This window comes from Polypterus senegalus, chromosome 8 (assembly GCF_016835505.1).
Source record: "Polypterus senegalus isolate Bchr_013 chromosome 8, ASM1683550v1, whole genome shotgun sequence".
In the NCBI taxonomy this organism is placed as follows: Eukaryota; Metazoa; Chordata; class Cladistia; order Polypteriformes; family Polypteridae; genus Polypterus; species Polypterus senegalus.
In genome coordinates, this window is record NC_053161.1 from 130,276,653 (window position 1) to 130,294,120 (window position 17,468).

Genomic DNA, 17,468 nt, shown 5'->3' on the forward strand with positions numbered 1-17,468 from the left:
TAGCAGCAGAAGGCCACCTCACCACTTCTTGCTGCACAAATAAATACTATATATATTTATTTATATAATAAATAGCAGACATTGGAAAAGCACTTTAATGGCAAGCATAAATATAAATTATATATAGATAGAATGAGTATATGAAATGCACATTAATGGGGATCTTTAAGAAAACTAATGGTTATGCATCACGTTTAGAACATTGATGAAGCAGATCACAAAGGTTGGATCCAGCCCATGGGCCTTGAGTGTGACACCCATGCTGTATATGGTAGAAATTACTGAGACAGTGATACTTTTTTTACATTGCACCAAATGCATATTTTTAGTTTTAGACATTTTTTTTTTGTATTTACCTATAGACAGTCCTTCATCAGAAAAGATCATAAGTGAGTTTTCAATTGCTTATGTATGGGTGTTTGTGTACATGCAATAGCACAGAACTCTAACAGAATTGGTTCCAGCATAGGGTATGGTCCTTCCAGCATAGGCCTTGGCACCTGTGATCCTAAAGTATATTAAGAGAGCTTGAGAATGTTATGATACATATTTTTTAGTTAGGATAAAGGATAAAAATACATTAACAAAAGCTGAAATTACATTACATGCTGTATATATGAGATTTTAATATTCATGTATGTAGTTTTCTTGCATAAATTTCTACATTTCAAAGGTTGTGCAAGTCTACTTAAAAATGTTGCAGCAAACAGTTAAATGATTATTCAGTTGACAGTATCATCATAATCCAGTTGCATTTCTGCTTCAAAATCTGACCACAAACATTTAAAGGAAACTTTCATATCTCAGCCAGGGTTTTGCCCTGGGGTTGAAATGCTTGTTTTGTGTCTTTGTTGTAGATTTTTTTATTTACATATGTTACTATTTATTTTGTTAGTGATTTGCAGTGTTCTTTACATTTTATGTATCTGCATCTAAACCAGTGTTATGTTCCATGTGTTTTGTGGGTGGTCCCTCAAGAGGCAGGGCCACCTGCCATTCATCACCAAGAACTGCCCTCCACCCTATAATCTGGAGGATCTCCCATAGTTCCTGGTGGTTCAATTCAAATGCACTAGGGAGTTGGCTAGTTTTCTTCTGTTGTGGATTTCTGACTATTTTGCTCCGATCTTTGACTTCACCTTGGACTGTGTAGTGCCCTTGATCGCAACTCTTTTTTTCCTTGTAAGCTTCATGTACATACAGAGCATTTTAATGTGGCCCTTTTTGTATCTAGTGGAAGTGCTTATGGAACAGTCCCTCATTTGACTGTCCTTTCTCTCTCCTTTTTCAGCTTCTTTCCCCTCTGACTAGGTACTACCATATATTGTGTCCTATTGCTCCTTAAGAATTCCCTTGGGAGTGCAGCCCTCTTCATTAAGCCTAAGTCAGCAGCTGCCGCACAGTCACACTTCTAAATCATGGCTAACATCTAGCAGACGTGTAACCCCACTGCAGAAATTACAACTGAGCTCGCTAATTGTTGAAAATGAAAATGGAGGCTGCTCAGTGGAAAGGTATGAGTGTTACACCACTTTCATACGCAATGTGCTTTACTCACTGCCATCCCCGGACTCACTTAAGCAACCTAGAGTTCCACCTGCATTGGGGCTTTAAGCCAGCTGTTTTCTGAAACCCTGTGGTATTTGCTACACTACTATACATATCCTTCCTTATCTTTGTGCTTTTCATTGTAACAGTTCAACCCATATCGCACCCGTCATATTTCTCACATGAAAGAGATCTGCTTGAAACTGAGTGTCCCTTTGCCCACAAAGCTTTACTTATGGTGAGAACCTTCATAATAAAAATCTAACCACAGTTATTCAAGGAGAGCCTTGCACTATATCTTTTATAAATAAAGAGTCAAAGTATTACTCAAAAATATCAGTCTTTCTGAACCCATTTTAGCATAAGCTGCCTTTCAAAGAAGCCACATGAGTTTTTTCTTTTTTTTTTTTTTTTACTTTTGTCATGATAAATTTAATTTGTTTTAATTTGCTTATATTCAGTATAGAGTAATCTATTCTGGGGAAACTCTAATGTTTCCTCCAGTGAAGAAATTCATGTGGTAGCCTCCGATTACAAAGCACATTCCAAAAGCTATTCAATAGAGTTAAATATACATTATAAAACCATAAAAAATTATAATTAACATCAAATGGAATATATTCAAAAAGAAAGAAAAACCAAAAGCAGAGCCACTTGAACATCTTTGCATAATTAATAATGAAACAGCTGCTTTATTGAGAATGACATTGAGTGGAAGCCAGTGGTAAAAGAGGCCTCTTCAATAGGGTTTGTAACATGAAATTGTTTATGAGATGGAGATAAAGTGGCAGACTTTCTAAAATAAAATTAAGTCTTCACATCTGGACATATGAATCAAAGGTTATGTGTGGTTGTGTCCAGTGGTTTGTACTGCAATGTACTGTGTTTTCTGCCATAAGGTACAGAGAATAGGTAGTGTAAAATGAAGAAAAACATCAATAACATTATAATGGCAACCAAACAAGCTTGGGACTTAAGTACAATGAGACTGCAGTGCTGCTCTGTGGGCCATAATAGCCACAGGACACAAGTGGCTGGAACAAATATGAAGGATATGGTTTATTAGCAGGTAAATAGAGTAATGCAGCCAGGGCATCTGATACAATAGGAGTTTCATCACAGGTGAAAAATGTTGTTTTTAAAAGAAAGTAGATGAGTCCCTTCTCCCGGTAGATGAGGGAAAACCTTGTATACATAATGATTTAGTTGTAGTAGATATTAATTGGCAGTTTTCTTTTTGTAGTAGGGTCACAACTGCTATGTAGCAACAGGGAAGTTGCTTTGCTTTATACACTATGATGGTAAGTTCCTCTTTGTGCCACTCTGACCTGAAACAAAGACTGCTAAAAGCCAAAGCATTGTTAAAAATACCTGTATATATTTTTAATTGTATAAAAGACGTAAGAGAAGGAAAAAATAAATATGTACAAAATATCTATAAAGCATGTTGGTGTGCAGTCTCACAGTTTCAAAGTTCTAGGTTTGAATGGCAACCTTCACACTGCCTGCATGTAGTGTGTAAATTCTCCCTATGTTTGTGTGAGGTTTGTTTTCTGGGCATTCTGGTTTTCCTCCTGCAACTCAAAGACAGACATATTAGGTTAGTGAGTGTGGATTTGTACATGAGTGTACTCTGTAATGGACTGTCACCTTATTCAGTACTGTCCCCCCCTGCATTCAATGCTGCATTCTGTCTTAGCTTCTTAGTCTTCCATTAGTTAAACCCTCACCCCAACTACCCTTGAAACTTTACACTTGCTGGTACTCTGGCAAGGATCTATCTATCTATCTACAGTGGTGTGAAAAACTATTTGCCCCCTTCCTGACTTCTTATTGCATGTTTGTCACACAAAATGTTTCTGATCATCAAACACATTTAACCATTAGTCAAATATAACACAAGTAAACACAAAATGCAGTTTTTAAATGATGGTTTTTATTATTTAGGAGAAAAAATCCAAACCTACATGGCCCTGTGTGAAAAAGTAATTGCCCCCTGAACCTAATAACTGGTTGGGCCACCCTTAGCAGCAATAACTGCAATCAAGCGTTTGCGATAACTTAGCATAGCATAGCAACAGACACAGATTGGAGAGGCCAGAGGATAACGACAGGCACAGGAAAGGAATAGGGAAGGAATACGCAGTGGTGTGCTGGGGAGGCAGCATAAAGAAGAAGGATGCCTCACGCCTGGACAAACTGGTGAGGAAGGCAGGGAGCTGGACAGTTTGACATCCGTCACAGAGCGACGGGCGCTGAGCAGACTCCTGTCAATCATGGAGAATCCAATGCATCCACTGAACTGGATCATCTCCAGACAGAGGAGCAGCTTCAGCAACAGACTGCTATCACTGCCCTGCTCCACTGACAGACTGAGGAGATCGTTCCTCCCCCAGAATATGCGACACTTCAATTCCACCCAGGGGGGGAGGTAAACGTTAACATTATTGTCTGTTTTACCTGCATTTTTATCACGCTTTAATTTAACATTGTTTTTTATCAGTATGCTGCTGCTGGAGTATGTGAATTTCCCCTTGGGATTAATAAAGTATCTATCTATCTATCTCTCTATCTATCTATCTATCTATCTAGAGACATACCCCCAGGCCTGAAATAACCCATTACAGAACGGAATGAATTATTAAAACAGTGTTCTTATTAAAAGTGGTTTGCAAAGAGGTTTGCCATAGTAGCTCAGCCTTTACATAAATTTCCATGGCTAAACAAGACTTCACATGGATGGGCTGTATGAAGGGAAAATTTCAACATTTGAACAATAACAGATTTCATTTAGATAGTGCCTTTCCCATACTCAAAGCATTTCACAGAAATTTGAAATGGACAATAGGGCTTGTGCAACATTGGATACAAATTAAGTAAGTTTTTTGAATAGCCACAATGTATGCTAGATACAGTTTTCAGTGATCGTTGGGGAATAATAATGGAAGATGTGAGATTACAGCATGTATAATTGTTTAATAAATAAGTTCTAATTTAGTAAGTGTAGGGGTGTCATGTAGTCTACTTTCAAGATAGGTCACTTAAAACATTGAAATGGATTCAGCATGTTTACTGAGGTAGGCAGTGTGGCGTAGTGGCTTTGGCTTTTGTCTTGGACAATAAACCCTGAGGTTGTGGGTTCAAATTCCACTGCTGACACTGTGTGACCATGAGCAAATCATTTAACCCGCCTGTGCTCCATTTATAAAAACAGAAGAAATGTAACTAATTGTATCTCAAATGTTGTTAGTCGGCTTGGTTAAAGGTATCAGCTTAATGATAACTGATACTTAGAAGTTATTGTGTAATTTAGCTGAAAGAAGTAGAGCTTGAAATCTTTCCAATATTCTGAAAAAATAATAAAACAACACAAGAAATATCCTTTCCATGAATACAATTAGATGTCTTTTTTACTTATCACATGAATCAAATATTTATCAGATTGTCTATTGCACTTTCATTATGTTATTTGTGAAATATTAATAAAAGAGTTCCATAGTGTACTTTTCTAGTAAATAACTACAAGGACATTTAATATATTTGTCAATACTCTGTTTTCAGATCAACATTGGTGCTTGTATTCAAATTTAATCTGTTGGTCCATTAGCTTGGTAGTGATGTAATTTAGTGAGCCCCCTAATCTCTTCTCTTGGGCTTTTATTATCACTGGAATTGTCAGCGTTGTAAATTATTCATTCATGTGTAACATTTGCTATTCTGGTGTTTATTATTGTAAAATATTGCATCTCTTCTTTTTGATTGTGCCGTCTTGAATGCAAACAGTGATAATAATTATGTGTATACAAATACCTAGTACAACAGCACAATTTATTTCTAGTATAGCCCAAAAACACATAATGGGTGCATCAATGGGCTTAAACAGGCCGTGTTTTTTGACAGCCACCAGGCTTGGGATGGTCAATTCAAAGAGAGACACCCTTCCAGGTATGCTGGGCATGAAGTGGGTGTCATAAAATGTGGGAAATGCAACACAGAGCAGAACACAAATAACCCTCTTCACAAAGCTAAATGGCCAATCTATCTTTGCTACCTCAGAAATACAATACAACAGTACAAACTACTTTGTTCTTGCACAGAGCTCCTCACCAAGTGCAAGTGCAGAGTGCCACAGCAACTCTCAAGGCAAAATGCAAGAACAGATCATACTACTCACTAAATATAGAACTATCACATTTATAAATACAGATTTATTAAAATACATCAAAAACAAAGTAAAAACTAATTAACATAAATCAAAAACAATAATATCTGTCCATCAGATAATTGCAGAACCACAGCCAGATTGTAGAAAAGGATTCAGAGACCAGAGAGACACGCAGAGTCCTGGAGATCTCTCTACCAACACTACTGGTCATTTTACAACTGAGTCAGTCCTGTGCTGGTCAATCTAATGAAAGAACCCCGGTGCTCCCTTATCTGAGATGACTTTTTCGTGGGCAGGCAAAAAACTTAGTAGTAGAGCTGTGGCACCATATGCCTCATGAGGATAATGAGAAGAGAAATCAAACAGAGGAAGGTTTGTAACAGCTTCTAAGTATAGTATAATTTATATTTTAGTACTAATGAAGTACTAAAGGCACAGCCAATAAGCAGCTCTATTCAGGGTATGCTAAACTGAAGCTGAGATTAAAAGGGCAACTCTTATCATAATAGGCAGGCCATTCCACAGTTTCGGGACTCTGTAACTAACTGTCACTAGTTAAAGAGACCTTCACCTTCACTCTTGCTGTTACCCGTCTGTCACAAATTACTCTTGACACTCTTCTCCACCCACTCCATCCTGTAGCACTCTCTTTTTCACCTGTTTTTCACACTCCCTGTTACTCTGTATTGTTGATCCCAAGTATTTAAACTCATCCAACTTTGCCAACTCTACTCCTTGCATTCTCACCATTCCTCTGACCCTCCTCTCATTTACACACAAGTATTCTGTCTTGTTCCTATTGACCTTCATTCCCCTCCTCTCTAAAGCATATCTCCACCTCTCCAGGGTCTCCTCAACCTGCTCCATTATATCACTACAGGTCACAGTGTCATCAGCAAACATCATAGTCCACGGGGACTCCTGTCTAATCTCGTCTGTCAAACTGTCCATCAACATTGCAAATAAGAAAGGGCTCAGAGCCGATCCCTGATGTAATCCCACCTCCACATTGAATGCATCTGTCACTCCTACCGCAGACCTCACCACTGTCACACTGGTACATATCCTGTACAACTCTTACATACTTCTCTGCCACTCCCGACTTCCTCATGAATTATTTTTACTAAATTGCATTATTAGTGTGTTTAGATATCCGTGATCTAAGTTTAAAAATATATTAGGAAGATCTAATATAAGAGAAGAGATATATAATATAGCATTATAATTTTTAAAATAGTCAGGATTATGTCAGAGGGGAACATTTCTGTACAGTCAGTGGTTTACTTTTTCTCTTTGGCAAAAAACATGTAAATGATAAATGTAAAAAACAATAGATGAAGGGGTAATAGGCACCCTTTGTTTGAGACTGGGATGATCAGTGAAAAGGCAAATTTCCTGAATAATTCTCCATCCATCCATTATCCAACCTGCTATATCCTAACGACAGAGTCACGAGTGTCTGCTGGAGCCAATCCCAGCCAACACAGGGTGCAAGGCAGGAAACAAACCCCGGGCAGAGCACCAGCCCACTGCAGGGCACACACACACACACACCAAGTACACACTAAGGACAATTTTAGGATCACCAATGCACCTAACCTGCATGTCTCTGGACTGTGGGAGGAAACCCATGCAGACACAGGGAGAACATGCAAATTTCACACAGGGAGGACCCAGAAAGCAAACCCGGGTCTCCTAACTGTGAGGCAGCAACACTACCCACTGCGCCACACTGTCACCGTGCCGCCTCTGAATAATTCTATTACAGGTTATTGTTGATGGCTGTCCACGGGATATTTATCTGTCTTGAAAAAGAGTTACTTTCTTTGAAGATCAGACTGCTTTGATTGGTATCTCATCAACATACAATATTGTGATACAAAACTGCCTGTTTCCTTTGAAATTAGTGTGTTCTGGGGGCATTGGTTTCTAATCAGTATACAGGGTATATGTACTTCTTGATAGCTGGCAACAACACTATTGTTTAACCAATGAAAATGTGTTTTCACTATTGTTAAGCAAAGAAAAATAATATGTACCATTGTTTAATCAATCATGTTGATCTAGGCAGATGCTGAAGCAGTTATATACTTCTGGGCAGTGTGTGGTGTTCAAACGGTGTGAAGAGAGATGTATGAGCGAGACCAGAGGACAGTGTGAAGTAAAAGAGACCTGGCACAAAGGCAAACAGTGTTGAGAGAGATGGTCCACCGAGAATGTTGTCAAGGTCACTTGCACAGAGCACAGAAATGCACAGGCATGGACAGTGACACATATCTCCAGGTGGGAGAGACAGTTTCAGAAGAGAGATGTTGGTTGAGGGTCCAGCGAGAGAGAGAAAATTCGCAAGAAGACCGAGCAAAGCCAGTTGATGAGAAGCAAGACATGCCTAGGTCATTGAAGAAACACAAGGTACCCAAAAGTGAAAGAGAACGCTCACTTCCTGAGGGAGAGACTCCAACAGAGATTAGCAAGACATCTATTGGGAAAACAAGCATTTGGCAAACACAGTGTCTCAGTGGGACAGTTGGAAGATTAATTGTTGTGGTAACACATTGCGCAGCGTGGACTTTGCATAAGAAAAGGTTGTATCCTCTATTGTTATTTTTTAAAAGACTTTCAAAGTGTGGACTGTCTGCTCTCTTTTTAAAAGGTTTTCACACCTGATATTTTTAGATTCTAATCTACTTTTACATTCTTGGTGGATTTAATATTGTCTGCTGTAATAAAAATTACTGCTGTTTCTCTTGAAATTGCTGCCATGTGTTTCATTGTGTATTTACTCACCGCCCAATTTAAAGATACCTATGTACTATTATCTTTAAATTTCAATTACTACCAGACTCTTGATAACACTGGGTGGTGTAGTTGTATACTTTAACTGTGTTTAGGGTAGATCACCCATAAGTGTGACCTAGACATACGTCATAATTATATGAATGAATGTAAGAATATTAACACCTCCAGTACAGATGATGGAAGTAATGAACTACACAGTGAAAAAAAATGCCAAAAAAGAGGAGAGGAGAATAGTGCTGTCTTACAATTCCAGTGTCCAGAGTTGAAATCTCAGCTTAGTGTATATGTGTCCATTTTGCACAATTTCCTATGTCAATGTAAGTTTCTTTTTTCCTATGATTTCTCCAGTTTTCCACCATACATGTCTGATTTATGAGCAAATTTAATCTGATGCTGTGTATGAGACGTACTTTACCTTGTAAGAAGATAATTTTGTCATGAGTAGAAGTACAGTGTATTTTGGAAAGGCTGAAAGATAAAGCAGGATTCATATTTTTTAACATAGTTTGAAAATGAAGCAGGACATTAGAATGTTTTAAATAGCCAGTCTGCCTGTAGCTTTAAGTAGCTTTTGATTGATGAGTGAATCAACCATGAGCTTGTATGATAATGAATTAATACTTTTTTCAGAGTTTTGAGAAATTGTCTGATTTGCTAGCTGAATGAAAGCCAGGTGTGGGAAGGAGTGTGACTAATTTTTATAAGAGCTTTTTTTTTTTCAAAATTAGTTAGTTCAGTTAATGTAAAAACTGAGCATTTAGTTCAGTTGCTTTCTGCCATACAGTTTTAGTAAAGAGCTTAGCTCAGTTAAAAAAAAACCTGACACTTTCTGTTCCTGCTAACAACTAAAGGGACACTTGGAAAGGACCTCCCTCTGGCAAGAAATCTATATTGTATATAATTTGTAACTTTGCTACCCACTCATGTTGTATAATTCATTTTATTGCTTTAATATTTGTGGGTATTGGTTATTATACAAATAAATATGATTTTTACATTAAGCTTAAATCAATGTACCTGTGTAATTGGTATTAGTATTGCAGAGTGCTGGATTGATCATTCCTTGTCTACTTGCGGGCACAAGAGGACACGTCTAAAAAATGGCAATTGTAAAGTGGGTTGAAGTAAAGGAGTGAATGTAAAGATAGTCCCAGTCACAGTAGCAGCTTACCACAGAAGTCCCAAGGGTTAAATATGAGGGGTAAAGTACAGAGAGTGAGACAGAGGTTTTGACATTTCTTCCTACTACCAATTAAGAAAAGAACTTAAGAGGTTAGCGTGTACCTTTCGTATTAGGCTCTGTGTCATAGGTGATCTGATAACACGATGAAATGTCCTTTATGTAAGAGTGAGCTCTGTGTTAGACAACCAAGATTGATCCCTTTCTTGTGCTCAGTGCTTTTAGAATGGGCACCTCCTGTTAGATCCTGATATGGCCAAACAGGTTAAATTGAAGCATGGCATTCATTTTCTAAAAGAGTTCTTTTCCATTATGCACAATCCCTTAAAATGTGCTCCCTGTGGATGGAAAAACCAACTATCTCGGCCTGGTGATCTGAGAAAAAACCAACTTGGCACAAGTGACTAATCAGGCATTTGACTGCAAGGGCATCTTTTTATTTTTATTTTTTTTGTAGCGGAGTCATCAAGTCATCTTATTCTCACATATTAAGTGAAATATTTAAAAGTACATCATACAGCACACACAATATCTCTTTAAATTGCTACTGTATATTTTATTAATTTAGAGCTTCATTAAAAGAGCAAACAGACATTGTAACTGACTGCTGTATTTTTCCATTATGAGGAATTTAAAGCAGGAAGTCTTTTTGCTCCACAAATTACACTGCTTTGGCACATTCCCATTATTGACTGACAGTAATTTAAAATATAGACAAATGAAGAGAAAAACTAGTTCAGTTCTAATCCAGAAGAAACGTTTAATTAGTATGTCTGACAGCAATAATTAAGAGTTTATTGAAAGGAAAAACTGATGGGATTATTCTGCATTATGAGACTACCCCCTTCAAGGATTAACATGACAATTTATTTTCATTGTCATGCTCATTTTTTCAGTGTATTAAATACATTCATTAGGAGTAAATGAACAAGTGGTGATAAGTTACTTTTGAAAATGGCAGTCCATGTATTCATTTAAAGCTTAGTTTAGGCTTGTGTGATTCACCTTAAAGTGAAGTGAAGTTTGCTTCAAAAAATGCTATAAAAAATAAAGTCCTTCAATCAAGATACTAGAGCACTGTGTATGAATAAACACCTAAGAAGAGAACAATCTTACTTTCACAGACAGCATAGAAAAATGATCCCCTGATATTATACAAACATGAATAAAAAGGAATCTTGATGTACACCTGAGCTGGCAAAATTCTAAATCCCTTCTTTGTAAAGTAAATGGGACTATAAAAAGGAGAATGCCACAAGCATCTCAAGAGTACTCTTGTGTGAATTGGCCATACTTTATTTTGTTGTTTTATTTCTGTGTAAGCAATTTTTTATATAGTATACTGAGTTTTTGGGTTTGTTTTAGTTTACCATATTAATATGTCTAAGGAACATTCAAATTCCAAAACACTGTTTCTACAACTGCATTTTCCCTTTTCATATACATACTAATGCAGCATTTTTTAAAAGTGCAAATGTAAAAGGCATTGTAAAAATATATCAGTGAAAGAACAATGAAAAAGGGTTAAGACACCAAAGATAATCCTGCTCAAGATGATTTTATCGTCAAATTCTTGTAGTCATTCCACAGCTTCCTTAGCCTGTAGAATGGAGTGGAATATGGAATGGAAATCGGTACAGTGCTGCTATGAAGGCATGTACTTGTTTGGCAATGATGTTGGTATATCCAGTTGTCTAATATTCAGTGTTTTTGTCCATTCATTTGTTACATTCACACTTTCTTACTTTTCGCTGATAGGAATAGATACCAAATCGATCATGAAGTTCCATCACTTGTAATGAGAAGGCATAATGAGTTGTGATGTACTGTTGTTTGAGCTATTTGTAATCTACAAGGCTAGCTTTGTTTCCTGACAATGGTTTATCTGTTACTTCCCTTTCACCAGTGGAGGAGCTTTTTTTTCACCACATAACTGCTGTTAATGAAATCTCTTTTGGATGGTGGCTCATTTTCGATACTACTGTGGCATTATTGCTGCTTCTTACTCAGTTACATTTGGTGCCCACTAAACCTGATGACCAACTAAAATTTTAAGATTTGCTGGTTCTCCATCCGAATTTGGTACTTGTCCCTAAGTAGCATGGTCTGTACATTTGGAGTTGTCACTGTCTAAGAGGTTAGACTGGCGGATATACATCTCAGTACAGAAATCCCCTGCCAAAATGCAAATTAAGTAATCCTAGGAAACTTTGTACCAGGAATGACTTAAAATATTGCTTGCTCATAAATATAACAGCCACAAACATTTGGATAGCATTTTTGCAGCAGAAGACCTCTTTGACAAATATATCCCAAAAGCTAAATCTGAAGATATCACTGGTATTCCACAGTATGATTTTAAAAACACTAGCAGAGACCTACTGTAAGTCCATATTGATACAAGCAGTTTTTACTCATAACTATTCTTATTAATAGTCACAGTAACAGATTTTAGAGCAGAAAATCAATTTTATAAACCAAATTTATTGTTTTGCATGCCGTCTTTTAGATTCTCAAACTGACTAAGACACCTAAAGTGTACATAAGCTAAACAATCATTAATCTCAACAAAATACCAAACAAGGGATAGTAAAAATTGGCTGATTGGCACAGTGCATGGACCAAAGAAAAGGATAGGAACCTTACTAATTTAAGGACATGATGCTTTACTGTGCCTTATAGTCAGGCTGCTTGGCATTCTAATGTTTTTAAATTAAAATGTCTAACCATCACAGCACAAAAAAACACACTTTCAACTGGAAATATTGGACTAGCATGGAGATAGATAGATAGATAGATAGATAGATAGATAGATAGATAGATAGATAGATAGATAGATAGATAGATAGATAGATAGATAGATACTTTATTGATCCCTACAGAAAATTGCAGCAGCTGACACACAGAAACTATATTGACAGAATAAGTAGAAAAAGCATTCAAATCTAATAAAGAAACTTACTGTTACTGATAATTAGAATATTTATCTGTAAGTTTTAGTATTGGAAACATGACAGTATACTGGCACAGTGAATACTCACTCACAGAAAAGGCATGATAAGAAACGTATTTGGCCTCATTTGCCTTAAACACACATCAAAATAGTCTGTTATTTTGTTGCTGTTATATTACACTAACAACTGATATGAATAAATGCTGGCAAAACAGTTTCATATGTGACATTTTACACGGGACTACAAAGAACCCTTTTTCAAAATACTTTGTATATTAATATTTGCAAAATCAAAAAAAGTATTTTTCATTATATAAATTCTACAAATATTTTCATTCTTTTTATCTTCCTGAAACAGATTGATGTCTGCACATTTTTAATTCTGACCTGATGTTGTTGATATTGACTTAGCTCATATTCATATTTACAACTGTGTAAGCAGAATGCTTTTAAAAATGGAAGCAGTTATTGTGCTCATGCATGCTAAATGTCACATTATGTCATTGGAGGACACCAAGATCCAAAGATGTATATGTGCTGATTTGTGTGAATATGAATGAGGATGCAATATGGAAAGAAATTCCTTACATAAATGTGATGATGTTCAATAGACATTTCCTTCCATTGTATAACCTGTCTTTGCTTTCTGTCTTTATGATTTGTACCAAGTTAAAAATATGTATAGACTTTTTTCAATTCAAATAATTTCAATTTTTCTGTCCTTCTCTCTAAAGTTAGTCCAGCTGCTTGATGATTCTAATTTGGTCCTGTGTGAGTGTGATAAACTGGTGTTCTTTCCAGGGCTGGATTTTGTTTTGCCACCAGGAAAGGCTCTGGCACCCATGATGCCTATAAGATTAAGTGAGTTTAAGAATGTTATGTTATATTGTGTAAGTCCATTTAAAAACTGTATCGATCTACTGTATATAATCCAATAAAGTGTCTGGTATCTATGTCCAGGCATAATGTTGTCTGTTGTCCACAAGAGAGTTGCAATGTCCCATGAACAAAGGCCACAAGAAGAAGAAAGAAAGACTGATGTGAGGGCTAGTATATCCAGTGAACGGAGATTCCTAAATGCACAAAGTGATCGAAATAGACGGACTTACCATTATATCATTGTGCCTGTTTTAATAAAAATGCATTTTGATATGCTAGACAGGGTAATACTTTAAATTATATTTGTGGGGTGCTCTTCACTGCCCAAATACAGTATGATTAAATGCTTCCCAAAAACACAATACTTTGCGGAAACATATCATGCAGCATGCACTACACATAGAAATAAACAGACAGTATACCTTTAGATATTTAAGTTAACTTCCTACAGTCCCTAAATGATAATGAAAAAAATACTAAAGTGTTAACATATTGTTTAAAGTTAATGCCACCTGGCAACAAAGGAAAGAAAAACAAAATTCCAGTCTATTGAAATTGTACAGTAAAATAATCCGCTATGGTCCATTGAGATAAGGGGAGGAAAAAGCAAGTCAAAAATCAGTCGGGTGAAATATTTCATATGCTCACCTCAAGCTTGTTAAACAGGCTGATTCACTTCAGTTGTCAATACACATATTGCATTAATACAAGAAAACTTAATTTTATAGCTGAGATTTATAAAAAAAAATTTAAATAAATGTATAATGTAAGGATTCTGAATCTGCTGAAGCAAGCAATAAAGTATGAACAACAGGTTAAGCAGATCCGTCCTCTTTCCTTTCTTGTCCTAATACACTTCCCTTTCACAACCAGGAATTACGTCTGAATAAATAATCTATGCTGATGGTGACCTCACCACTGCAGATATTTGTGCCAACAGCTGATTAACAGGCCGTGAACTTTCAAGAACATTTGTGAACTTTTAGCTGGGTTGAAGTACAATGAGTTAATCGCTTGTCAAGGATTTGGACTTTCACCAGATTTTGCTCCCCCGCATTACAGGTTCATTTACTTTAACATTGTTTTTAAGTTATTTTATACTTGTAAACAGAAATGAGACACTTAAAAAGTGAACTTTTATATATTCTAGACAGCTTTATTTCAGTCTTAGCCTGACACAGATGAGTTTGCATTTCAGAGGATGTGATAAAGACAAGTAAGAAAAATACAACTCCTTTTGTGAAGGGCTGGAAATATTGTCCAATGCTGTCTTTGAAAGGGGCAAAAAATCATATTATTGTAGAAATAAATCATTAAAAGAAATGCAGCATCTAAAAAGTAAGCTAAAAAGCCAGGCCAGTTGTGTTCCTGTTACAAGAAAAGACAAAAATATCCTAATATAAAGCCTAATGCAGAAACCAAACAGCAATGTCAAAATGGAAAAGTAAGAATTACCCCTAGAAATTGCACTAAAAGTCTGACTAGAATAAGAACCTGTCCTACCCCAGAGTAGGACATAAAAAGTAGTTATGAAGTACCCTACTCCTTGTCCCAGCAAAAATTAGGAGGCTTGAGAATGAATGATGTTATGATTTTATGGCACACCAAGCTGCAAATCAGCACTTATAATGACATTTTGTAGTTTTCTGATACTAACATCATTTCTTCATCACAAACAATATGAGGAATAATAATGTGATGAGCAATAAGATTTAATGACTGAGGCACACAATAAATAAGAGATAAGCCTGATAGCAGACATATATACAGTAGTATATTTAACAATCGATGATCCACAGCTGTACAGTATTTTCAGAAGAATCAAATTCCCATTGTTATCACCATTGAAATCGCTTCATAAAGTAAAACTTACTGAGACAGGCCACGGTTATTCTTGCACTGTTTTTGAAGTCAAATTCACTCTTCTAGTGTTCCTGCTGATCTTCGAGAGCTGAATGACATGCTTGCCTATCTCCATGACACTCCCTTATCTTCTGTGAGGCTCTGTTTATCCAGTTCCCTGGAAACTTCCAATAACCTTCTTGAATGTGAGCTTGCAAAATGTAATGTGAATGTTCCAGGGGTTTGTTTAATATACAGCTTAGCATACTTAAAATGACATTTCACTGTGAATCACCCATCCAGCCCTACTTATTTTCAGAGGAAATGAACACTACAGTTTACTGTGATATCGCTTGCGATTCACGTATGTGTGTTCATCCACATTTGAGGTAATGTTTTTTATGTGTGTATCAATTTGTGGAGTTGTGTTACATGCATTGGTAATGCTGCTATTCACAAAAGGTGTAATCATGTTGGTCTTATTCACAGATAACAATTCAATTAACCAAACATGTCTACGGAATGTGGCAGAAGCCAATCTACCCAGTGAAAACCCACAGAAACAGGGAAAATGTACAAACTCCAAAGCCAGACAGGAATCAAACTTTTGGGCTTTTGCCAAAGTTCAGAGAGGCACATATTCTATTTTTTTTTTGCCAGTCTGTGATTAATAAGCACATTCAAAAACAAAGTACAAACACATCTTAAGGTGTTTCATTTTAGTTAGTCTTGCTGGAAATGCAGACCATTTCCTTTAGCTATGTCATAATTGACAATCGGCGTCTGCATAGAAAACCACAATGACTCCTGCGGTATTAGAAAAGAAAACAAAAACCACCAGATCTGATGAGTACTGTATGAAATGAGTGTTTTTCTTTATTATTTAATTTTTGATATAGATCAGGAACACAATACTCCACTCTTTATATTAAATTTTAAGTCTCCCACTTTTAGAATTTGAGCCTGGGGTAAACAAGCTTAGCTTATTTATTAACATTCCTTTGTTCAAGGAGCTTTAACTAACAAATGAAATTTAAGCAGAGCAGGACAATTCTGTAACTAAAGTAAATCCCTACTTTAAATGACCATTTTTAACTTATGGACTTTTACATACTCACGGATTGGGGCTAATCTTTAGATTTTGTGGTGCCCATTTTTTACATGAAACTTTTAAAGACTACTAAAAGTTTTCATTGCAAACAAAACATGCAAAATTCTTCTATTAATGTAGGGTATAGAAAAGGACAACTATAATAAGTAAAGTAAATTTGCTTTGGATTTGAAAACATATTGATGGAATAGGAATGAATGGATGTTAAGACAAGTGTCATTTTTGGCATGAAAATTCTGGTGGGGCTATGCTGAGCTTGGAAAAACTGTGGTAAGGATCACAGTCATCCTGAGAAGCCAAGCAGAGTGTAAGTTTTTGTGTGTGGGGGTGAGAGTGTCTGTGAGTGAGGGAGAGGGAGAGGGAAAGGGAGAGGTAGTGAAAGATGGTCAAGCACTTAAATGGCAGCATTTACAAGATTTAAACCCAGTAGATCCTGCATAGGATTGGCTTACAGAGGAAGGTGAGTGTAGGCAGTGTTGTTTCTGACCCTAAGTGACCAGTGTGAGGCACTGCCAGCATCATTGATCTGCAATAAGAGAATGCTGCAAAAAATGTAAACCATTTGGAAGGAGCCTGGGAAGATCAGAGTGACTTTGGAAAACAGGCAAGAATGGAGATAGCCTCTAGTAAACCTCACAGAAAGAGCAAAGGTGAGATACAGCTTTTCAGAACATATTAGGCTACCTTGACCAGTGATGTTGAAATGTCATTTGAATAATATCATACAAATATCACTCAAAATGAAGATCACTTAACATATTGTCATACAGTACAACCACCAAAGGACAGTATTAGAAGATAATTCAACATCAACATCAAACACTCAACACAGAAATTAGATTTATGAATGAACATTCATCATTTTTAAAAATTTTCTTCAGTGTATCAAATTATATTATACAAAAGTGTGTGATGTGATTAATGAAAGTGAGGACACAAACTTCAAATAGTTAATGACTTTTGCAGTTGTGTTTTGAATTAATTGTTTTGT